This window comes from Aethalodelphis obliquidens, unplaced genomic scaffold (assembly GCF_003676395.1).
Source record: "Aethalodelphis obliquidens isolate GAN/ISIS:26980383/991018 unplaced genomic scaffold, ASM367639v1 scaffold30, whole genome shotgun sequence".
NCBI lineage: Eukaryota > Metazoa > Chordata > Mammalia > Artiodactyla > Delphinidae > Aethalodelphis > Aethalodelphis obliquidens.
The window spans coordinates 5,312,413-5,338,440 of NW_020837974.1; the positions used below are offsets into that span (position 1 = coordinate 5,312,413).

General features: G+C 47.1%; 1 long non-coding RNA gene across 1 annotated transcript; it reads left to right on the forward strand.

Moving 5' to 3' along the window:
- Positions 1–9,898: 9,898 nt before the first annotated feature.
- Positions 9,899–13,724, forward strand: LOC113630435 (uncharacterized). Its single transcript, XR_003436976.1, has 2 exons — positions 9,899–10,197; positions 13,056–13,724. It is a non-coding gene; the product is annotated as an uncharacterized LOC113630435 (long non-coding RNA).
- Positions 13,725–26,028: the final 12,304 nt, after the last annotated feature.

The following is a 26,028-nucleotide window of genomic DNA, read 5'->3' on the forward strand; positions in this document are numbered from 1 at the left end:
CTGTTCCTAAAGCAAAAGGGAGCCTAGGGCCACAGGCCAGACGGCATCAGAGCTGGTGGGCACCGGCTCCCCAGTGAGCAGGGCCAGTCACTCACCCTGGCTGGATAGGGCTGTGGGCTGAGCTCTGTGCTTTGGGCCTGTGTTTTCTTGATGAAATAGCTCTGAGCACATTGGTATCTGGATCAAATATCTGCCACATTTGGAGACAGGGCTGCTCCTCCAGGGCCTCCGAGATGAAGTACAGATGCCTCAACCCAGTAGCCAACATCCTCCATGATCTGGAGGTGCCTGTCCTGTGGCCTAGTCCCTGCAGCACCTCCTGCCCAGCCGTTACATCTGCTGCAAAGGACAACTCCCCATCCTGGTTCATACGCTGCATCATCCTGTCTCAGTGCCTTTGCATGTGTCATTCCATCTGCTCTGATGCCTTTTCCTGCCATCTCTGTCAAAATTGTACCCATTCTTCAAGGCCCACCTCGCATGCCATCTCCAGGGTCCCCCCCGTCGCTCCCCTCGCTGTCCTCACCAGCTCTGCAGTACCTCCTATTGCGGTCTGCTTCGAATCATGCCTATCTGAGTTTTTGCCTCTAGCGCTCGGTTTAAGATTCCCAAGAGCAGGAACCTATATGGCACATAGTAGGTGCCAATTAATCTTAGTTAATAGTATGGCCTTTGCAGTCATACCTACTTATATTCAAACCTGAGTTCTGCCTCTTCATAGCTGTGTGACTTTGGGAAAGTTACTTAACCTCTCTGGGCTTCAGTTTCCTAAAAATATTTTTTTATAGTGCTTCCAATGTGTGAGGCCCAGTGCCAAAGGCTTTACACACATTATCTTGTTTATATAATGTAATTCCTCCTTGTTGGAGACAATCATAGCACCTCTTTACCTGGGTTTTGGTGGCGTGATTGTGAGATAATTCTCAGAAGCTGCTCATGGCCTTGGGCAATTAACAGTCCATCTGGGTGGATAAGACCTCTCATGAGAATAGGTGAGTAACTCACTGAGTACTGTGAGTCATGCTACAGAATTATTGAACCCAAGGAGGTTGTGAAAACCCCCGAATTTGTAGCCAGTTGGTCAGAAGTGCAGGTGGCTGGGGACCCCCAGAAGCGTGGCTGGTATCTGAAATTAGGGCGGCTTTCAGGAAGCCCTTAACTTATGGAGTCTGTGCAAACCTCTGGTGGCATCGAATTCTGGGTTAGCCAGAACTGAATTGTGGTACACCCAGTTGGTTTCTCCTTTCCATCCAACAGGGAAAATATTCCCTCACACACTCCTGAAAGGAGTCAGGAGCTTGTGATCCTTCTCTCTCCAGTGGAGGCTGGTGTGGCCAGAGTTTTGTTTAGCACAACTAACCCCCATGCTGGGGATAAGCAGGCGTTAGCATGAACCCTGGGCCTGAAAAGACCAATTACTTCTTATGTCCTCAACTAGAGGTGCCCCAAACCACTAAATGGCCCAGAAACCAAAGGCACAAATGAACGCAATCACCTTTCCCAAGTGGCAGAGGAGCCCTAAGAGAGTGTGTCTGGTGGGGTCTTCACTGCGATTAGGGGTGATGGTGTGGACGCAGGTTGAGGTTTTCACACAGCCCCACTGTTGGCTGGAGTTCCTGGCAGTGCTATCTTTGTAGAGTCGCTATTTAACTGGGTGACTTGCCTTGGCAGCCACGGAGCTCTCCAATCTAACATATTTGACGCTTAATCACCCGCAGCACCAACGAAGCCCTGCTCTTTTTGTGTGGCTAAAAAATTACAACATCCAGACATGGCTCAGTCATGCTCTGTCTACACTGCATTTAAAACACCTTTGCCCACGTGGAGCGTCCACACGGGCCAGGTCTCCTATTAGGAGTGTGAGCTTTAAAAAGAAAGCACAGGGAAAGGCTCAGACCTCACTCTGGAAGGTCTTACTTCATGGGAAGAGACAGTGAAATTCTTGATTCCTCTCATCACATAGCCTAGAGTGGAGGGGAGTGGGAGGGAGGGAAGGGAGGGAAGGGAGGGGAGTCGTGCAAATGGACTTGAAGGGCCGAATGTGTATTTCTGGAGTGTTCAATCCTCCAGGGCTTACACACCCTCTGAAAGGGAAATGCATGGTTTCAGTAATGGATCTAAATCCCTCTGAAGGTCTTAATCTCACTGTGTTCACTGTTGGCTGGAACAAAGCCAATATCCCACATGGCCGGTTCCCAGCTGCTGCCTCCTGCTTTGTTTATTTTCTTTTTGACGCATAAACATCTGTTTCCTCGAGTATCTATCATCCAAGAATGGAAGCCTTGGGTAGGCAGGAATCTGGTCCCTCTTTCTTCTCTGTCGCACCTCCAGACTGGGCATGTTGCCAGCACATAGCAGGAGCTTACTGAATGTTTGTCAAGGAAACCTCCTAACTGGCCTCCCTGCCTCTGGCTTCACCCTCTTTCACCTGCCTACTTAGCCCATCACCTGTGTCATTGCTCAGGTAACAGGTGACCTGAGACGATGTTTATTTCCAGCCCCCAGATCTAGCCTGGCCCCCAGGAACCCCCCACCCTGCTTGTATTTGGTGATTCCCGCTTCTGTCTTGTGCCCTCCTTGCCATGGATCTTCAAGGTCTCCTCAGCCTGGGGTGCCCAGACCCTCTCCTTGCCTTGCTGTCTTCCTTCTTCACACGTTTTCTCTTCAGCTCAGCCCCCAGAGTGCCGTGCACAGTTGTAACCACTGAACGAAAATGTCAGCCACCACAGGTCCACCATGCTGGGCCCTGCACCAAGCAAGGCCGCCTTTGTTAAAGACTCCCATGTACATAATTGCCAATATAAGTTCTTTTTGTAATAACTTGAATGGAGCTGCAGCCAGCTGGAAGAAAAAAAATCTGTTTTTCCTCTAGCGGAAAAAACAATCCAATATTAGGGCACTCAGCCATTTGCACATCCGGATCCTTTTACCACAAATGGCTTAAGCGCCCAGGCACGCCACTGTACCCCTTCTAGACGGTCTGGGCACCAGAGCCAAATGAAGTTCCAGGCGGCAGGGAACAGAGCTCTCTGTGGCTTCCTGGAACTGCAGTCGCTGAGGAGACTTGATATGAGCAGCGACTGCAAATGGCCAGGAACCTGGTAATTGCTCATCAGAGTTGGTGCCCGGAGGCCGGGTGGGCAGAAGCTGGGAGAGACGCGCCCGCAGACAGCAGAGATGCCGTAGGTGCCGGGAGGCAGGTGGGGCAGGCGGTAATGTGAGCTTGACAGCGGATGTGTTTGCAGACATGCCTGTCATTCTCCCCTTGGGTTTGCCCTTCTGCGGGGGAAGTAGAGGTGGGAGGGTAAATAAATTTTATGCTATTGAAAAGCCCTGCTGTAACTGCCTCCAGAAGACGGGGGTCAAATCCCCAAAGACCTTTACCAGTGGAGCCTGTTTCCTATTCACAACCTCGGGAGGGTGAGAGTACCTCCCAAGGGTCTGCATCCAGTAACTGGTCACCTGTAGCCTGTGCACACAGCTTTGCCTGGGCCTTGCTAACTGAAAGCATCGATTTACTGCAGCCATCTGCACCTATTATCTGCAAAATATGACTTTTAATTAAATGAACAAGAATAGCAATGATAATCGCCAGTTGCTAATGCAACACAGGAGCTCAGACGGGGCAATGTGATCAGGAAGGTTTAGGGAAGGGTGGAAATAGACGGGGGGTTGAAGCCCCCTAAAGTCAAACCCTGCTGGTTGCCACCATAGTCTGACTTGGGTTCTCCTTCAACATCTCACAGAAATTGCCTGTGAGTATTTTCTTCATCCAAAGCCCATGGGGGCCCTGACTCTCAGTGGCCACTGATCTTTGCTATCAGGTTTACTCGGCCCCAGTTCCCATCACTGGAAGTCTGGGGGTTTGACAAGAGATTCGCTGGAGATTACATAGGGTTGCTTTAGTTCCTACAGTCTGTAAACTTGAAATGTACAAACCCAGTCTCTGACCCAGACTCATGGGCACAGGCCACTTCCAACCTTCTTTTCTTTTTAAATCTTAAACAAATTCACCTTTTCTTTAGCACATCACAAATATTTCCAACAGAAGTACTCTCTCCCCAGCATCCTTCTTCCCTGGTGTCCAGGTTTTTCACGGTGCTTTCTGGCTGCTCAGAATCCCCACTGGGGAACTGGGACGAGAGCCTTTTTCTTTACGCTTAGCAGCATCCTGTGTCATGTACCTGTTGGGAGAAGAGCTCGGGCTCTCCTGCCATCTAATCTGAGGGACTAGTTCACACTAAGTTATTAAAGACTGACAATTGGTGCAGTGCCTTGACATTCCCAGAAAAGATACATTAGAACTGGATTTTGACTAAGGATAAGGAGAGGCACCACAGTGCGCATTGGGGGAGATGTTTGGATAGAAACTTAACAACAGTTCACAGTGGCTCTGCTGTCACAGAGGCTGGGCCACAGAAAGAGGAAGACGGTGTGATTTCTGGAGCCCCTGATGAGCCTTCAGACACCTCTGTGTCTCAATTTGCCTTTTTTCTTCTTCAATTTGCTTTTCACATCTCTCTGTGTGCAGCCTGTTTCTCTGGAGGTAAGGGGCTCATTCCTTGCAGGCAGGGAGGGGTCTGCAGCCTTTCTAAGCCTCAGTGGGCCAGGCAAACGAATTTGGGAGTAAGAACAGGAGCAATTGCTCCTGAGCTAGGAGGTGGTCCTGTGAGAAGGGGGCATCAGGAAGGACAGACGATGCCACTCATCAATTCCTCTCATCAACTGAGGGCTGCTGTGTGAGGCTAGAGGCAGGGTCACCAGAAGGGAGACAGGTGTCTGTCAGGCTATGTGGGACCAGCCCTGAGCGACCAGATCACTCCCACAGGGCTATTCTAGTGGAGCTGCCAATCACTGCACCTTAGCTCAGGGATTGGCCCAAGGAGGGGGGTGGTCACGTGACTCAAGCTAGGCCAATAAGAGTGCTCCCCTGGGACTTTAAATGTGGAGCCAGGGGAGGAGTATTCCTTCCTCTTGGGCTGCTAAGCTGTGAGAACATGAGTTCAGAGCTGCCATGGTTGAGCATCTTCCATTCATAACGAAAAACCTTATCAGCAATGGGAGGGGAAGAAGCTGATGTGTGGAGGGAAACAGAAGCAAGAGACTGGGTGGGGAGGCCTGTTGGTGTTCAACCCCCCAGAGCCAGCTCCCCATCCCTATGGCATTTGGGGTGGGGGATGTGGAGAGGTAGGGGGAGAACCAGGAGACGCATGTGGCAGAAACTGAGATGTAGTGGGGGAGGATCGAAAAGAAATGGGTGGTTGCCCATGGAGAATGACAGCAGGAAACCACCTGCTGGTGTGGCAACTAGAATCTCCATGTCCTTGACGGTGCAGCTGGGAGAGCTATTGCTGGCCAGAACGCTGCCCACTGACCTACAGCTGACAAGAGGGGTGCTTTTTCCTAATTTGCCAAAGGCACCGTATGCAGTGACCTTGGGAGTCATTCATCGAGGCTCAGCCTCTGCCCTACATACTAGATGGATGTGTGCAGGGGAGAGACAAATGCAGTCCTTGTCCACATAGCGTCTAGTAAGGATTCAGGCACGTAATGTGCAGTTACTGTGCCTGTGAAGAGGGTCACAAGAGAACTACAGGGGCTGTGGGAGCTCAGAGGGGGGAAACATCTGGACCAGCTTCGCAGAGGAGGCAGCAAGGCTGGTTAAAACCTAGGTGGATCACAGCCACTGAGTGCCTTTGTGTCTACAATACTCATGCCTTAGTCAGGTGGAGGCTTTTGTATTTCTCAGTGTTTTCATATCTCTTTTATTTACCCTAAACACAACCATTTCAGGAAAGGAAGGCAAATATAATAATTGACTCTTGAAGTAGCCTAAGGCAAGGGAAGAAAATATCATTTCTTGAGCATCTACTATGTGCTAGGAACTTTTCAATGACCACATCTACACTCCCGCTCCACTGCAAAGTTGATGCATTACCCCTTTTATTGATAGGCAGACTGAGGCTCAAGGTGACACAGATTTTTGTCTCTTGGTGCAGAGCTCTCACCTCTGCAGGAAGCCATTTCCCAGCATTTTCCATTGGATTGAACCTGTTAGGACTGTCAGAAAAAGAAATCTTGTCTTATACTAGCTCTACCACCAAAGGGGATTGACTGGCTCATGTACTGGGAAGATTCAGAGGGAAGATGGATTTCTGGGTTGGTTTGATTCAGCAGCTCAACAATGTTATCAAGCACCCTGTTTTCATTCAGTCTTTGCCTTCCAAGATAGTAGCTTGGTCCATAAGCCGCTTCCTCATGGTGGCAAAAAGGCCTCCAGGCCTTACAACTGCTACCATATCTCCTCTTGTGGCTCTTGCAGAAAAGCAAGGAAACTTTTCTCCACCCCGGAAGTTCCTAGCAAATTTTCCTTAGGTGTCATTGCTCCAAATTGGAACACATGTCCATTTCCAAGGTAATGTCAGGAAAGCTTTGGGCTGACCAGCTGAGGCCTGGGTCACCTGAAACAGTCACTGAGGCATGGGGGATGGGATCACCCTGACTGTCTAGATGGCCAGAGCTCACCCCACGCAAAGGTGGCCAGCTCGGTGTTTCATGGGAGTCTGGTCCTGTTATGTGCTTGGAAGGGGGATGCCGGTGGGCAGCCAACAGAGCCCCCAGGGATGCTCATGGCTTATTTTCCATGTTCATAGGACTGAACAAACAGTTTTGCATATTCATTGAAGCAGAAGAGCCTCTGATTGGATGCATGGGTGCATTTCTGGCCTCTTAGGGAAGGAAACAACCAAATGAAGAGGCTCTCAGAGGACTTAGTGTCCTCGATGGTTTCTGGAGGACATTTTTTGTCAATCCCAGCAGAACTGTGCAGTCAGAAACAGAGCCCACATCAGGACCTGTAATCGCCTAATTAATTCAGGCACAGGGGTCCTTTGGCAGGTGGGAGGAGGGTAAGGTGGGTGCCTCTGCCGGGGTGCTCATGGGGCCGGCTGCACGAGGCCCTGGGTAGTCATGGCCGTAGGACAACTCACCCAGGTAGGGAGACTTAGGCACCCAGAGTGTTTGGCAAGGTGCTCAACTTGGCACCCAGCCTCCTCCAACCCAGAGGGCACATCAACTCCACTTTCATCAGATGCAGACAAAGAGAACTGTTAGTTAATGCTGAGCCCTAGGCTGTTCTGTGCATTTTCTCCTTTGCTGCCTGGAACTGGTTCAAGTTCACCCAGGTCCTGGCTTGGGGAGCGCCCACAGGCTCTTCTTGATTGCTTCATTCATTTACTTATCCAGTAGTCATTCTCTGAGCCAGGCACTGGGGGAGCAAAGACGGGTGGTGGCCCATACCCACTAGACTGCAGGGTCAAGTGGGGGAGGGGAGATGCTCGGGAGGGTGAATCGAGGTGCATCCAGGTAGAGAGAAGCTTGAGAAGCTTGGCTGTCCTGGGCGGGGTATGGGCGCTGAGCTCTGAAAGGACTTGGCATTGTTGAGGGATGGAGGCACAGTGGGAGGGGATGGGGACGGGTGGTGTGTGTGGACAAGGAGGGGTGGTGGTAGCAAATGAGACTATAGGGTAACCTGAGGCTGGACAATAAAGGCCTCAGTAGAGATTCTCAAAGGAGTAGGAAATGCAGAGCCTGCCAAGCCTGTAGGCAGGCAGGTTTACAGGACCAAATGCGGCTGTCTGGCAGGCTGTGGTGGTGAGATGGAGCGAATCAAAGAGGAGGGCATATGAGGAATGCTGGGTCAAGGCAGAGATGATTTCCTAGTGGATGTAGGGGGTGGCCAGAGTCAAGGTTACCCTCAAGGTACCTGTATCTGGCTTAGAAAATTCAGTTAGAGGACAGAGGTGCGGGAGATGGGCTTGGGTGGGAAGATGACGGTTCAGAATTGAGGTGCACTTGGGACACCCAGGAGTGTCCAGAGGGCACAGCACAGATGCAGGGCAGGGATGGGGATGTGGGAGTTGGTGCACTGCCATTTTTATTTTGCACATTCCCTTCCAGCCTCTGTTCCTGTGAGAGGCAGTTACAGCTCCCAAGTACTGACAACCTGGGCCGAAGTCCAGCAAGTTAGTGAACTGAGCCTCATTTCCTGGTGCGACATGTGGATAACAGTCGCTACCCCACAAGGCTGTCTCAAGAATTCACTAAGATGATGAGCTCAGCTGGAGCCTGGCATGTGCCAGGCAGGCACACACGACACAGCCATGGCTGTTGCAATGACACGTCTACGCGGGTAGGATGGCTGTGGCATCAGGGACATCGCCTTCTAAACTACACCACCTCCCCAACCCCCAGACAGGAGCAGTCCTGGTAGGCTGCCTCCATGGAAACCAAGGGAAGTGATGCTTCTGCTGTTCTCTGAGAGGGAGGCTTTGCTGTGGGAAATTCATTTTTCCAGGTGGTTCTCTCCATAATAGAAGCAGCCATGCTGCTTCACATCAAGCACGTGGGAAACACAATGTGGTCTCCTGACTGCCCTTCTCCCCTCCTTTCTGCTCTGGGGCCAGGACCACTGGACACAGGGTCAGGTGGTTTTTTGGTTTTGTTTTGTTTGGTGTTTCTTTGGTTTTGACAATTATTTTTTTTAACTTTTTATTTTATGGGGTATAGGTGATTAACAATGTTGTGTTAGTTTCAGGTGTACAGAAAAGTGATTCAGTTATACATGTATCTATTCTTTTTCAAATTCTTTTCCCATTTAGTTTGTTACAGAATATTGAGCAGAGTTCCCTGTGCTATATAGTAGGTCTGTGTTGGTCACCCATTTTAAATATATGGGCGTGTACCTGTCAATCCCAAACTCCCTAATTATCCCTACCCCCCACCCTTCCCCCCTGGTAACCATAAGTTCGTTCTCTAAGTCTGTGAGTCTGTTTCTATTTTGTAAATATTTGCAAACGATGTGACCAACAAGGGATTAGTCTCCAAGATTTACAAACAGCTCATGAAGCTTAATATCATAAAAACAAACAACCCAATCAAAAATGAGCAGAAGACCTAAATAGACATTTCTCCAAAGATGGCATACAGATGGCCAAGAGGCACATGAAAAGGTGTTCAACATCGCTAATTACTAGAGAAATGCAAATCAAAACTACTGAGTTATCACCTCATACCAGTCAGAATGGCTATCATCAAAAAATCCACAAACCATCAACGCTGGAGAGAGTGTGGAGGGAAGGGAACCCTCCTACACTGTTGATGGGAATGTAAATTGGTGCAGCCACTGTGGAGAACAGTATGGAGGTTCCTTAAAAAACTAAAAATAGGGCTTCCCTGGTGGTGCAGTGGTTAAGAATCCGCCTGCCAATGCAGGGGACACGGGTTCGAGCCCTGGTCCAGGAAGATCCCACATGCCGCGGAGCAACTAAGCCCGTGCGCCACAACTACTGAGCCTGTGCTCTAGAGCCCGTGAGCCACAACTACTGAGCCCGCGTGCCTACAGCCTGTGCTCCACAACAAGAGAAGCCACCACAAGGAGAAGCGCACGCACTGCAACAGAGTAGCCCCCACTCGCTGCAACTGGAGAAGAGCCCCCACACAGCAATGAAGACCCAACACAGCCAAAAATAAATAAATTAAATAAATAAATTTTAAAAAACCCAACAACTAAAAATAGAGCTACCATATGATCCTGCGATCCCACTCCTGGGCATATAGCTGGAGAAAAACATGGTTTGAAAGGATACATGCACCCCAATGTTCATTGCAGCACTGTTTACAATAGCCAAGACATGGAAGCAACCTAAATGTCCATCGACAGAGGAATGGATAAAGAAGATGTGAGATATATATATATATATATATATATATATATATATATATATATATAATGGAATAGTGCTCAGCCATTAAAAAGAATGAAATAATGCCATTTGCAGCAACATGGATGGACCTAGAGATTCTCATGAAGTAAGTCTGACAGAGAAAGAGAAATATCATGTAATATTGCTTACATGCGGAATCCAAAAAAAAATGATACAAATGAACTTATTTATAAAACAGGGTCAGGTGGTTTTACATAATGTAATTAACTCACACAGTAGAGGATTGTTCTGCAATGCGGCACCGGCACCAACACCCTGATCCATCAGTGCTTCAAGCAAAGGGAGCTGCCTGACCCTCGGGAATGACAGGCACTGCTTGGACGTTCAGACAGCTTGCTCTGGCTTTAGACAATGACAAGTGTACGTCGAACCCAGCAGAACGGCTGATCCAAATCTCCTACTCTGGTGACTCGTGAGTTCAGTGGAAATAAAGGGCAGAGACAAATAGCGAAGGCCTTGCCCTCACCATGGGGCTGATGGGACCCAGGCTGCAGGGACCGCCTGGGGGTCCTACCTCAGGACTTCTGTGTGTCCAGAGCGTCAGGATCTATTTAGCTCTGGCCTCAGTCAGACCTCAAAGGCTGTTCCCAAAACACTATCCAAAATTCAAGGGATGGGTTGAGGATCAGTGGTGAGAAGAATTTTTCCAGTGTAAATTCAATAACATCTGGTTGGCTCGCATCGGTTGTATTCCGTATAGTTTCTCTGATACCTCAGCAGAAGAATACTAAACAGAGGGTTTGCCTTACACCTTTGATAACGCCAACAGAACGAGAGGCACGCATCTGAAGATCTATGAGGCTCTGGCAGGCATTCCGTCCACAGTATATTTGGCAGGCTCTTCATTCACCAGCATGATTAAACCCCCTCTGTGGACTCGGCAGTAGGCCAGTAGCTATGGGGGCTAAACAGGCACCCTGGATGGACAGATGGATGAATGAGTGAATGAATGAATGAACGAATGAAGAGCAGGACATGTGTCCTGTCCTCAAGCCATCGCATGACTCCTCACATTTCCTTGCCTTGTTGTAACTAACTGGCAGCATTTTCGCTTACCTGTCCTGTCTGGTCCATGTTGTAAATGCTTCGGTAGAGTCAGTCACAGTGTGTGAACATCTGTCTGTCTTCCTACCAACACCAGGTGAGGCATGATGACTTCCTGGTTCCCTATGAGCAGCTTCACTTTTCTGTGTTTTAGCTGAATTTTGCTGGCAGAAATGACAGCCCAGTGTCTGGGGGCAGAATTTAACCCCAAGTAGACTTTGTGTCTCAGACAATAGCAGACACTTCCCTTTCACTTGGTTTATTAGATCCTACCCTAGGTGGAAGAGTGGGCGACTCCCCACTCCTGGAGGGTGTGCACCACACTAGAGAAAATCTTAAGACAACGCATGGGGAAGGAAGTGCTGGGTGGAGCAGGGCAGACTAGGGGCACTCTTCATTTGAGCAAGGTGTGCCACCTGGGAAAGTTATTGCCAAGGACTCTTGCTGAGACACGCTGCCAACACCAGAATTGAAATCCAGGGTGCCAATTAATTTTGGTTCCCATGACAACCGACAGGGTGAGCCCCACCTCCCCCCAGGCAGGGAAGTATCTCTACAAGAGGCCTGGGGGAGAGAGAAGAATAGGGCGTTAGAAAGGACGGGCGAGGATGCCACTTTGGTGGCCCTGGCCAGGACCTCAAAGGTCCTTGAAGGGGGTGGGGTCCAAAATGCCTTCCTTCCATTGTGACCCTGAAGACCAGGAAATTCCCAGAAGAATCCACTGGGGCATGCCTACTCTGTTCAGGGGAGGGAGAGGAAAGAGTTCAGGCCAGGGATGAGGAACTGAGGCTGGGGCAATCTCACTTAAATATCGTTAGCTAACTTTGTGATGTCTGGAGGTCACACTGGCTTCGAGAATGTCACAGTTCTTAGGTCCTGAGTTCCAGAGGAACCACTGATTGATGGGGGGTGGGGTGTCTTAGCTCGAATTTAAATGTACACATGTACTGAGGTTGGCTAATTTAAGAGAAGGCAAAACAAAAGAAAGTATGTGTGTGTTGGAGGAACCCTCGATCCACGGCTGCTGGCCTTTGCTTTGAGATATTTCTGGCTCGCATTCAACAGTCTGTACTAATTGACATTTGTCTGTTTTTCCTCTGTGAAGGCTGCCATCCCTGTGTCATTAGGACACTGGCACCACAACTATTTCTGATCCTGAGCGGTAGTTTCTTTCTGTCAGGGCCAGACGCTGCAGCAATTATCATAAAAGAAAAAACAGTCGGATAAGGAACTTGCTTTGCAGGCTTAACGAAATTAATAGACTAGTCTCGTGACCAGAAAGACTTCCCTTTTATCAGCACCAGAAAGTTCTCAGGCATCTGTCTGCATAGTACAAAAGGAGCCCAGATCTCTTTATTTCTGTTCAACTCCTTTCCCCCACCCCCAAACCCTGGCTCAGTGTTAGAGAAGACACACTCAACAGCAACAAGATGACTGCCCTGACAAAGAAGCAGAGAGCCTGGGAGATGTATCTGAAAGGCTAGTGAGAGGAGCTCATTTTTCTGATTCCATTATGGGCACCATCGGTTGGAGAAGCAATTTTTAAAAAGTATTCCATCTTCACACAGTGTAAGGTTTTGAAGTGTTTGCCCCCAATTACTGCAGCAGTGGCGGGATGTGGATTAATTTGGAAATAAGGAAATAAGGAAAAACTTTGGGTGAGGTAGAGAGGGCTACTCTGGTGGGAGGCTGGGGGCACACTTCCCGGGTAGCCAAGTTAATGGGGATTAATGAGCTGCCAGAGCAGAAGAATCAGCTGTGCCCTTGGCAACCAGCCTGAACATGCTTCACAGAAGGCCCAGGGATGCCTCCCTGTCCTGAGAAGCTGAGGCCTTCGTTCTCAAGCACGCCTGGTATGGCTTCCTCCTCCAGGATGATGGTGGCATCAGTGGTGTGTGCCCCTCAGCTCACGGCTAGGAGGAGCCTCCCCAGTGGGGCTGTGGATGAGCATAGCCTCATGGTCACAGCATCACCCTCCCTCCCCCATGAGGGACAATGGAAATGATCCACATGGGACAGGCTGACCCAAGACAAAACTGGGTCTAGACTTCACTGCTCATTAGCCTTAGACAGATCCTTTACCCTCAATGAGCCTCGGTTTTCTCATCTATAAAATGGGCACAGTGATGGCACCTATGTAGAAGGGTAGTGAGGATTAAATAAGATATCAGATGTGAAATCAGAAGCTGTAAAGTGCTCTTACACTTGCCATATTGTTGTTTTTAGCTGCTGTCCACTGTGCTGTGTCAATGGCACCTTTGGGAAGAAGAAAGGAGTGGGGAGAGTCCAAGAGGAACAGAGACTGCTTCTGATGCCCCAACGTCATCTTCTCCTCCCATCCCAGTCACTAGAGGCCCGAGCGTGCTCCGGCAGCCATTCCTGATCTGAGTTAGGATTCTTCTACCTTCCTGAAAAAGTGAGATGGAAACGCCCAGGAACCTCCTGCTTCCTCTGGGGCTTCGTCAGGTGCTCCCACCTGGGGGCAGTCCCTGTCCTTCTCATAGTCAAAGACCGTGAACAACTTGATGGCAGGAACCAGGCCACTCGGCCGACGCATGTGGACCACACAATGTGGTCCACTTGGCCGCTTTGCTGAAGGAGGAGCTGAGTCCCCAAGGGCCCCCCCCCAGGAGATGAAAGTTGTTTCACATTTCTGTCTGACTTCCTATTATCAAAAAATGCCCCCAACCTGTAAAATGCTGTTAAAAATGCTCTAGCAGACCCTGGCGGACACCAATTAACCTCAGAAACAGAAACAGGAAAGGAAACGGCACTGCAGCAGGATGGATCTCCCTGTCCCCTCCCCATCAGTGATTTGGAGATGAAGAGGGCACATTTTGCTCGCTTATTGAATGTGTAGCAAAAAAAATGAGTAAAAGCTGAACAGAACAGTCAGTGGAGGGTCAAGTGTTCGCTTCTGAATGGTGCTCGGGCAACAGGCACAGTGCCTGCTCACAGAAACAGCACTGTCTGCACAGATGAACAGGACACAACAGCCTCCTCGGGTGGCGTGCCCGATCAGGGTGGTGCACCAAGGCTGGGAGCAGGGGTCGAGGATGTGCCGTGGGAGGAAGGCAGGGGCTGGCTGGGCAATCAGCTGGGGAAGGTGGGGGCTGGGGCGGGAATTCTGGTTCAGCCAGAATTCAGGAGGCCGTTTCTTTGCTGGTCTCCAAGCAAACAGAGAAAGCACCGCCTGGTCAGTGGGTGTGATCCTTGTGATGTCCGCATAACGGCCCCCATGAATTCACGCTCAGAGCCAGCATGACTCATGGCCTTGAATCAGCCATTGTTGAGCCTGAGGGAGGCAAAAGGGAAAACAATGGAAAAAGGTGTTGGGAAGAGAAAGTCCTGTTCTGTCCTCCTGTGAGAAGTGCCCATTTGGCAGAGTCATGGCAGGGACAATGGTATAGGAGATGCCCTTGAGAATTTTCCGACTGTCAGGCTGAGAGGCAGAGAGGAGTGGGGAAGCCGCTGTCACTGACAATGGGAGGAGCAGAGCAAGAATCCACTCATTCACAGGTATTTATTAAACTTCTCTCTGAGACAAGCACCGTTCTAGGCACTGCAGATACCCTGGTGATCAAGACATCGTCCTTCTCATGGCGCTTTGTGGGGACACAGACAATGAAAACGGGTGCTGTCACATTACTTTTCCTTAAGCTCCTGGAAGCCAATACTCAGTTCCACATAGTGTGTTGAGATCACTGGAAAAATTCTGTCTTAGTGCATTTGGGCTGTTATAACAAGATACCATAGACTGGGTGGCTTATGAACAACAAACATATCTTTCTTACAGTTCTGGAAGCTGGGAAGTCCAGGATCTCGGTGCCAAGACATCTGGTATTTAGTGAGAGTTCCCTCGTTCACAGACGGCACCTACTCCCGGGACCTCACTTGGTGGAAGGGGCTAGGGTGCTCTTTGGGTCTCTTTTATTAGGGCACGAATCCCATGTCTGAGGGCTCTGTCTTCCTGACCTAATCACCTCCTAAAGGCTCCACCTTCTAATGCCATCACCTTTGGTGGTAGGTTTCAACATATGAATTTGGGTGGGGGGGAACACAACCATTCAGACCATAGAAGATTCTAAGATGAATAAATAATACATGGTCCCTGCCCTCGAGGAGTAGCCGCCTCATGGAGGAGCTAGCGGGGCAGTAGTGAAGCATCCCAAAAGAACAGGATAGTAAGGGAAAGACGATTCACCTTGGAGGGCTAAATTACAGACTCGAGACCTCCTGCATCAGAGCTGAGGAGGCAAAGTCACCTTAAGAGAGAGTCCTCAGTCAGCAGGACTGTAATTGAATTTAATGCTTAACTTCTATAAAGAAATATTGTGTTGAGCAGAAGGAAAGTCACTGGAAAGGATCCGCTCCCCAACCCGTCCCGGCACTGCCTGGAGATTCGGTGGCACCCTGGTCTAGTCCCCAGTGCAGGGATGTTCTCGTGGCACAGAGGCACTTCCTGGGCTACCTGTGGGTGGCAGGTAGCATTATCTGTACAGAATTCTTCCTTCCTTTTCTGCCCTTGCTGTGGCTTCCCTGAGAGGGAATCTACTCCCCACTGGCTGCCTTTGGCCTTGGCTTGCTTCAGCCAATGGAATGCTAGTGGACGTGATATGAGCAGGGCTTTCAACACCCTTGCATGGTTTGCCTGCCTCTTATGCTCCTGCCATTTGCCAGAAGAGTTTCCCCTAGTAAACCCTTTCAGTCTGGGTCCCAGAATGAGACACACATGGAGCTGACCTGAACCCAACCTGCAGCCTGAAACAGAGCCTATGGAGTCCACCTGCAAACATGTGAATAGAAAATTAACACTGTTGCTGTAGGTCACTAAGCTGTTAGGTTTGTTACGCAGCATCACCATTCTGGAAACCCGACTGATACATAGAGCCCAATGTGGGTAAATGCTCTAATCTCAGAAGTGGCATAATTGCTCATTTCTGCTCTGGTTCCTGGCTCACTAAGCCACCTTCTACTTATAGTTTAGCTTCCTATACAGTGTGCCAATCAGAGAGAAGGAGCTTGTTGGGTCTACGTTAATTTTATTAGTTTGATTTCTCCTCATTAATTATCATGTTGGCTTTCCACATCAGTCTTGTGAGTGGTTAAGAGAGGCAGGCTTGAGGCTGATCCCCTCTGAGACCCCGGCAAAGTTCCTCATGTGGGGCTGCCGTGTGTGACTGAACACTGCACCCTGGTGAAGGCCCTGAGGCCATGTCCATGGAGCCTCCTTGTGGCTTGACAGCCAGCCAGCCTTCCTCAAGCCATACAGCCTAGCAGCCAGAGACACTCTTCCAAGACAAGTTCACAAATCACTGTAACACCAGGTAGCATCACCAAGATGAGATAATCATGCCTGATTACAGCAGTGGCTCTCAATTCAGGGAGGGGGATGTATCATATGATATAAAATCTCATCATTCCCAGTGGCAGGGTCCTAATGAGGGGGGTTGGAGGGTGGTGTATAATCATGGTAACAATCCCTGGTCTCACCCCATTGCCAGTTGATGACCGCTGTGTTGACAGGATCAGAAAAGCTTTGTGGGGGACGCACCATCCAAGATGAGCTTTGGAGGAGGGGTAGAATTTTGTGATGCAAAGATGGGGGTGGTGGGGACTGCAGATGGAGAGAATGGTATAGGCAGTAGCATGGCCAGCAGCAAGATGTGTGTGCAGAATGAGTTTGGGGAACAGCAAGGCAAGCTGACCTCTGTGGCTAGTGGACAGGACACAAGCTGAGACTGTGGGAGACTTGAAGCTGGGCAGTCAGGCCTGTGCATCATGGAGGGTCCAAACGCCTGGCTGTGGTATGAATGCTCTGAGGGGTGGGCAATGACAAGGCACAGACCTTGGCTCCTTGCACCATAGTCCAGGGCCCTTCAGGCAGGCCAGGCAAGCAGACCAAGATTCCAGGGGCCTGGTATGATCCTGCTGCCCCGAGAACCTGGGCCCACTCCAGTGGCTGCAGCCCCTAGCTGGAGGAACATCTTGTCTGGAGCTCGGGGAGGGAAGGCAGGCCAGCACTGACCTCACTGCATCCCACCAGCTTTGCTTGGCCTGACTGATCTCTGCTCGTCCCTGTGTCTGCCTGGCTGTCAGCCTCAGCTCTGGGCGCACTGGTGTGCGGTTTGCTTCTCTGGCAATGGTGTGTCCCCAGTGACCACGGCTGCCCCTGAGGTGCAAGCCAGTAAGCAATGCCCAGCAGCCCCTGGGCTGGCTCCCGGCCCCTGGACGGGGCATCAGTCCTGCTCTTCCTTCTACCTTCTTGGAACAGAAGAGACTGGGCAGACCCGAGCTCAGGGGAAAATTGTCTCCACTGAGCCTGGTCACTTCCCCCAACTTCCCTGTCTCAATAAAGATCCACGTGGCATGAGGGAGGGGCTTAGGCTCTGTGAGCCATGTCGGACTCAACATGTAGGACTTGCAAAGAGGGTCAGATACTTCTATGAGCCAAGGCCTCTGCCTGTCTACCCTTGGCCTCTGGCTGTCCAAGCTGCTTCCAGAGATGATTCTGTCTAGAGAAACCAATCTATTCATTCATGCCTTCAACAAGCATTTCCTGAGCATGGCCGGGCACTGTGCTGGGCCTTGGCAGGACAGTGATAAACAAGACAGACCAGGCCCCTGAGCTGACCCTCTGGTGAGGCATATCTGGGCCTGCAAGGCAGGTCTGCACCAATGATGAAGAAAGAAATCTGGTGCCCATTTTGGGCTGGGCTGTAGTTGGCAAGTCCTTAGCTGTGGCTGAGAGCCTGGAGCCCATTGAGCGGTACTGATTAGATTCCATGGCAAATGGGACATTCTCTGCCTGACAAGGGTGCGGGGGGGGGAAGGACATGTGCCACCACCCCATCACTGTCCTCCAGGCCTGTCCTGTCTTGATCTGTGCCCCACCTGACTTCCAGTGCCTCCTTCTTCCCACTCTACCCCTTCAAGCCCTCGAACTCCATTTTAACCAAATTCCACACACTTAAAAATGTTATAATGCTGTGCACTGGGGAAAGAAGTGGATGTGGTTTGCCCTGGTTTGTGAAGCCACTGAGAAGGCTCCACCTTGTATTCAGTGGCAGAACTGCCATCCAGGCAGCCCTGCAACAAGACTGTGTCCCTCCCACTAAGGGCCAAAGATGGGTGGTTTGGTAGGAAAAGCTCTTTAAAATTTTTGCGTGGATGACAACCTGCAGTGAACTCAGATAAAAACAGAAAGGTGCTGAGTAAACATTAGCCTGTCTCCCCCTACACTGTCTTCACTGGTCTTATCAACAGAAGGTACTCGATACTTTCTGGTTGAATTGCTCTGCTTTCAGTCCTTTCCCATCCAGAATGGTTCAGAGTCTATGCAGGGAGGATTTGTCCCTATGCAGGGAGAGGCCATAGCAGTGAGAGGCCCGCATACTGCAAAAAAACCCAAAAAAAACAAAAAAACAAAACCAGATTGTTTGGGTTTTCTTGAGTTCTTTAGTGTTCTTTATATCTTCTACATACAAGTCCTTTATCACAATATATTTTTACTTTGTATAGTCAGTTATCTCTTAGAACAATTTAAAATAAGAAAAAAGTGTTTAAAACATTTACCTTGTCTTAAACTATTTTTGGAGATCTTAATATCTTTGTGTAGATTCAAATTTCTGTCTGATATCCTATTTCTTCTGCCTGAAGGATTTTCTTTATTTTTTTTTATTTTTTATTTTTTTTTGCGGTACGCGGGCCTCTCACTGTTGTGGTCTCTCCCGTTGCGGAGCACAGGCTCCGGATGCGCAGGCTCAGAGGCCATGGTTCACGGGCGCAGCCGCTCCGCGGCACGTGGGATCCTCCCGGACCAGGGCACGAACCCGTGTCCCCTGCATCGGCAGGCAGACTCCCAACCACTGCGCCACCAGGGAAGCCCTAATATTTCTTGTATTATAGATATGCAGATAATGAATACTCTCTGCTTTTATTTGTCTGGAAGAGTCTTTATGTTTATTTTTAAAAGATATAATTCTGGGGTAACAGTTTTTTTTCTCTCAGTACTTTAAAGGTGTCACTCCATTATCTTCTGGCTTACATAGTTTCTGTTGAGAAGTCTTCTATAATTATTATATTTATGCTTCTGTATATGATGTCTGTTTTCCTCTAGCCTTCAAGATTCCCTCTTGAACACTGGTTCTCAGAAATTTAAATAGGATGTGTCTGAGTTTTTTGTTTGCTAGTATTTTGTGGGTGGGCTATTTATTCTTATGTGGTTCTCTGATCTTCTTGGGTTTGTAATTTGATGTTATCTTCTTTTTGTAAAATTATTGGCCATTATCTCCACAAATATCTGTTCTGCCTCACTGTCTCTCTTTTCCTTCTGAGATTCCAATTACACTTATGTTAGACCTTTCATTGTTGTCCAAAACCAATTGGATGCTCTGTCCTTTAAAATATTTTTTACTCTTTTATTTTTAATTTTACTCTTTTCTTTGTGTTTCAGTTTGGGTAATTTCCATTGACCTCCCTTAAAAGTTCACTTTCCTTTACTCAGCACTGTCTAGTATTCTGATGAGATCTTTGAAGGCATTCTTCTCCTCTTTATTACTGCTTTAAGTTTTCCCCTAACATTTAGAGTTGACTCTTTCTTATAGTTTCCACCATCTCTCTGCTAAAATTTCTCATTTGTTCATGAATGCTATTTACCTTTTCTACCAGAGTATAGATTAACCACAGTTATTTTAAAATCTCTGTCTCAGAGTTCTAGCATCTGGGTCATCTCTGTCTGGTTCTTTTGATGGCTATGTCTCTTGACAGTGGGTGTTTCCACTTGCTTTTTGTGTGTCTTGTAATTTTTGCTTGAATGTCAGACATGCTGTGTAGAACGGTTGAGACTGAAATAAATACTTATGCCTGAAGCGCAAGCCTTTTCTTCTGCTTGGTTGCTGGTGTGGGGGTTGAGCCAATCTCATCAGGAATGAAACTGGGTTTGGGTTTTGCTGTCACTGCAGTTACCTTCAGTGTACTACCTGTTTCACATTTTTCTGGAGGTGCCTTGTGCTTAGGGTGGTAGCTGGATGCTGAAAGATTTTTCCTCCATGTTCCTGTGACACACTCAGCTTCCAGCCTTCCTTATGTGTCTGCACCTCAGAGAGGGTTTCCGTGTTCCTGCCTCTCCCCCTGCAGTAGACTGCTGTCACTGCCACTTACTGTTTGCTAGTCTTGGGGTGGTGGACAAAAATATTTTCTGCTTCCTGGTCCAGCTTCAATCCTAGGTAGGCCTTGTATCCCTGGGTCTTGGGGCTGGAGCTGTTTCAGTGATCCAGCCCACCTTCCTATGGCAGCCAAGCTCTGCCTTGTATCTTTAGTGGGTCTTTTGAGGGAGAGAGCTTCCTCTTCCTTTAGCAGCAGTAGGAGACATCTAATGGTATTAGTATAAGATTCTGGGCTCAGAATGATTTCTTGACCTTTTCCCAGGGGTAGATTTTTATTCTTTTACCCTTCTGCCACCTGCAATAGGTCTTTGCCTATGTTCTGGTGATGACAGAGTTTTCTGCCCATCCCCTAGCAGCACAAGGCCTTTATTCCAAAGTACCTAAGAGTCCTGAGCACTGATCTTTATGCCTCTGCCACAGTGGCAGTGCTCCATGCCTGTGAGGCTTGCTCTAGTTTTCCAATCTGTGTCCAATCTTTTGTATGAGCTTCCAGTGGAGGTCTGTGGAATAGAGCTTGCAAGTGGGAGTTTGCACCCATGGTTCTATACTCTAATACAAGCCCTCTCTTGGTTTTTAGAGGTTTGTTAAAAAAGTTTACCTGAATTCTTCTTACCCATTTGTATGGCACCTGGCCTTTTCCTCCTGTGCTCTACCACAGTTGATTCAGTGCTTGTATCCCATTTTTCCTTGGAAGGGCCCATCTTTCCTTAGATTTCAGACTGCTCAGTTGCCCAGCAACCTAAGTTTTCTGATGGGTTCAAGAAAAGTTATGATTCTCTTGTTGTTAGGGCAGGAGTGACATTCTTTCTGGCTTTCTGCATCCAAGGCAGAAACAGAATTCCAGTTTGTACATTTTGAACGGGAAGGAACAAGAGAAGCAGTGAAGGAACCTGAGTGGAATCAGAGAGATTTTTCACTAATGGAGAAGCAGAATGCCTGAGGGTTCCATTCTTCAGTAGACCCAGGGTACAGTAATTCAGGACAAGGATGAGGGATGTTGCTAAATCACATGAGGCAGAAAGGCTTGACTCAATTAGTTAACAGGTGTAGCGATTCATTTAGACAAAGGCAGAACCATTTACTGGGTTGCCCAAAAAGTGCCTTCAGTTTTTTAAGTAAAAATAAAAGACACATTTTTCATTTTCACCAAGAACTTTATTGAAAAACATATTCACCCTTTCGTTCCACTACCTTCTGCCATATTTTAGGCAACTTCATAATTCCATCTTCCCAAAACTTTTTCTCTTTTTGAGCAAAGAACTTTTCCAGATGTCTTTTACAGTTTTCCAGGGAATTTAAATTTTTTCCATTAAGAGAATTTTGTAAAGACCAAAATAAGTGGAAATCCGAAGGTATTCTGGGGAATACGGCAGATGAATCAGAACTTCCCAGCCAAGCTGAAACACTTTTTGCCTGGTCATCAAAGAAACATGCGGTCTTGCATTTTCCTGATGGAAAATTATGCATTTTCTGTTGACTAATTCCGGATGCTTTTCGTCGAGTGCTGCTTTCAGTTGGTCTAATTGGGAGGCAGTATTTGTTGGAATTTATCATTTGGTTTTCCAGAAGGAGCTCATAATAGAGGACTCCCTTCCAATCTCACCATATACACAACATCACCTTCTTTGGATGAAGACCGGCCTTTGGTGTGGTTGGTGGTGGTTCATTTTGCTTGCCCCATGATCTCTTTCATTCTACATTATTGTACATTATCCACTTTTCATCGTCCATCACAATTTGTTTCAAAAATGGACGAGGGCTTCCCTGGTGGCGCAGTGGTTGAGAGTCCACCTGCCGATGCAGGAGACGTGGGTTTGTGCCCCGGTCAGGGAAGATCCCACATGCTGTAGAGCAGCTGGGCCCCTGAGCCATGGCCGCTGAGCCTGCGCGTCCGAAGCCTGTGCTCCACAACAGGAGAGGCCACAACAGTGAGAGGCCCGCGTACCACACACACACAAAAAAACGGACCGTTTTCGTTACGTTTAAGTAGAGAATCGCATGTGGAAATACGGTCAAGAAGGTTTTTTTTTTTTTGCTTAACTTATGTGGAACCCAAACATCAAAGCAATTAACATAACCAAACTGGTGCAAATGATGTTCAACGCTGGATTTGGGTATTTTGAGTATGTCGGCTATCTCCTGCATGGTATAACATTGATTGTTCTCAATTAATGTCTCGATTTGATCGCTATCAACTTCAACTGGTCTACCCGACCGTGGAGCATCATCCAGTGAGAAATCTCCAGCATGAAATTTCGCAGACCACTTTTGACATGTTCAATCAGTCACAGCACCTTCTCCATACACTGCACAAATCTTTTTTTTGCATTTCGGTTATGTTTTTACCTTTATTGAAATAATAAAGTATAATATGCCGAAAATGTTGCTTCTTTTTTTCCATCTTTAATATTAAAATGGCTACAAAGAAACTCACCAATTTTGATGTCTTTTTTAAAATGTACACTGATATGACAGCTGTCACATACAATCTAACAAATTGTTTTGAATGAAGTTAAAGAAACTAAGTGCTACTAGAGGCATCTTATGGAAAAAACCGAATGAACCTTTTGGCCAACCCAATACTTGGGTTAAGCCCATATCTCAGCCATTCAAGGTGAGCCCACTGGAGGTGACATGGCAGGAGCCTGGTTCCCTGATATACCTGAGGGATGAGAAAGGAGGGGTGGGCAAGCACTGACCCTTGCCCAATGAAAGGCAGCTGGCACACAGTACTACGTCTCCAAGTGCCCAGCCAATGAACCCCCAAATGTCTTCTCTCCAGCAACTCTGAGATTGCTTTGTGAATAGAGAAACTTCTATCTCCTGATTTCAGCCACTTCTGGGTTCCTGCCTATTCTTTCCCCAAATATTTTTCTTTCCATCCCTACTCTGGATTCCTAGTTATTTCTCTGCTTACAGTACTCTATCTCCCCTTCAGTCCATCCTATGACTCAGAATCATAAAACAGAAAGCATCAACATATCCCTCCATTCCTCATAAAATGTCAACAGCAGTCCCTTGCCTAGGGTACAGTCACACACTCAAATGCCTACTGGGACAAGGCAGGAAGTGTGATTAAGTGAGGCAGGTGGGACTGACCAGGAGCCCACAGAGGCCTGGCCACAGTGAACAACTCTTTCTCAACTCCAGGTTACCCTTGTCAAGTGAGAATAAAGACCATGTGGACAGGTTTTCTGATTTTCCTAAATAAGCAGGAAATCTGGATTTTTGAATGAATTTTCCAATTTGTAATGCTGACAACTAATTTAAAATTTTGTCACAAAACTGTGTGGGTCAGAGAAAACAAGCTGTGATCTGGATGTGCCATGACAGTTGCCAGTTTGCAACCCCTGGCTTGGAGGGTCAGCTCCCTAATATGTGAGGCCTTGCTCGCCCCACCACTCAGTCTTTTCTTCAAGGCTCAGGTCAAGGTTCATGACCTGAGCCCGCAGACCAGACAACTCTCCTTCTAGTCCACGTACACAGCGGTCAGTCTTCACACTCAGCTAGTTGCTGAATTTCCCTGTTAGCAAGGACCTGCCTTTCACTTCTTATCATTCAGCCCTCCCTGATTTTCAGAGGGTATGTGCCTCCTCTCCCAATGCAAGGACTTCTCTGACAGCTCTACAACCCACTTACCTTTGTATATTTAAATTTCATTAACTAATTTACTTAAAAAAAATTGTTGAGTTGAGACCATACAATTCACCCATTTAAAGTGTACAATTCAACAGTATTTAGCATATTCACATTAACTAACTTGTCCTTTATGTCCCACTGACTTTCAAATAGGATTTGAGGTTGCTTACAAAAATAAACACAATAGGACAACTAATAAAAACAATACAGCTCCACCAAAATGGACTTTGCGAGCCACCCAAAGGAGTTACTCTGTTTGAGCATTTATTTTAGCATAAGTTCCCTGGCAGAGGAAAAAAAAAAGGTAAATGAGTTGTATAATTCTCATTGTCTGATAAGACAATACAGGCAAATTTCTCAAAAGAGATGCTCTTTCCCCGCTAACAGTCCAAGGGGGACATTTGCGTAAAGAGTCATTACACGTGACTTTTATTGATACACAAGAGACTTTCAATCAGAACAATACTGACATTTCTCCACTCAAGTAAATTATTGACTCAATAGATGTGTTGGCAGGAATAAAATGTTCAGTATAACACTGCAATTAAGAACACAGGCCTGGAATCATAAAATCTTAACTAATTATTAGCTGTGTAATCTTATGTAAGTTACTTTTGTCTTGGTAGGCCTTAGTTGCCTAATGTGTCAAATAGGCTTAATGATGGTTTCTGTATTAAAGGACTCTGGCATGAGGATTAAATGAGAAAGTGAGGTTAAGGCGGTACCTACAGCATTTCTCCACTGTAAAGGTACTATTTCATCCTCTGTAATTAATAAGTATCTTTTGAGAAGATACTTTGAGATTGTGTAAATATCCTGTTACTCCTCAAATTTTCACCCACTAGATTTAGCATGCATTGATGATTCTTACCCAAATTATTACTAGGTTGGCTACCAAATGACACTCTTTTAATAGCATCATTCCTTCTGCAATTATTAGTTGACTTTCTACAGTAAGAAAGAACTTTCTGAAATTAAAGAAGATCTAAATAAACAAAAAGACATTCCATGTTCATGAGTCAGAAAACTCAGTATTTTTAAGATGGTAATACTTCCCCAAACTGATCAACAGATTCAATGCAATGTCTACCAGAATCCCAGCTGGCTTTTGTTTTTGGCGGGGTGGGGGGTAGGGGGAGAAGTTAACAAGCTGACTCTACATTTGATAGGGAAATGCAAGGGACCCAGAGAAGCCAAAACAATCTTGAAAAAAAAAAGAATGAATTTGGAGGACTCACACTTTCTGATTTTAAAACTTACTTCAAAGCCACATTAATCAAGACGGCATGGTGCTGGCATAAGGATAAATATATAGATCAATGGACCAGAATTGAAAGTCCAGAAATAAACTTTTAAATTTATGGTCACTTGATTTTTGGCAAGGGTGCCAAAACAATTCAATGGGGAAAGAATAATCTTTTCAAAAAACGGTGCTGGAACAACTGGATATCCATATGTAAAAGAAGTTAGATACCATACTAAAAAAAATGGATCAAAGACCTAAATGTATGAGCTAAAACTATAAAACTAGTAGAAAGAAACATAGGAGTAAATCTTCATGACCTTGGGTTAGGCAATGGTTTCTTAGATATGCACCAAAAACACAAGGAACAAAAGAAAGTACAGATAATTGGATTTCATCAAAATTAAAAACATTTGTGCTACAAATGATGCCTTCAAGAGAGTAAAAAGACAACCTACAGAATGGGAGAAAATATTTGCAAATCATATATCCGATAAGTTACTTGTATTCAGGATATATAAAGAATTCCTACAACTCAATAATAAAAGGATCACTAGCCCAATAAAAATGTGCAAAGGATCTGGATAGGCATTCCTCCAAATAAGACATACAAATGGACAATAAGTATATGAATAGATGATCAACATCACTAGTCATTGGTGAAATGCAAGTCAAAACCACAATGAGATATAATTTCACACCCAGTAGGACAGCTATCATAAAAAAGACAGGTAATAACAGGATGAGGAGAAACTGGAACATTCACACATTGCTGGTGGGAATTGAAAATGCAAAATGTAAAAGTGGGAAAGCTATCAGTTCCTCAAACTGCTAAACATGGAGTTACCACATGACCCAACAAATTCACTCCTAGAGAAATCCATCCAAGAGAAATAAAAACATATATCCATATAAAAATTGGCACATGAATGCTCATAGCAGAATTATTCATAATAGCTAAATATAATAGTAGAAACAATCCACAAGCCCATCAACTGATGAATGGATAAACAAATATGGTATGTCCACACAATGAAATAATACTGGCAATAAAAAAGGATGAAGGGCTTCCCTGGTGGCGCAGTGGTTGGGAGTCCGCCTGCCGATGCAGGGGACGCGGGTTCGTGCCCTGGTCCGGGAGGATCCCACA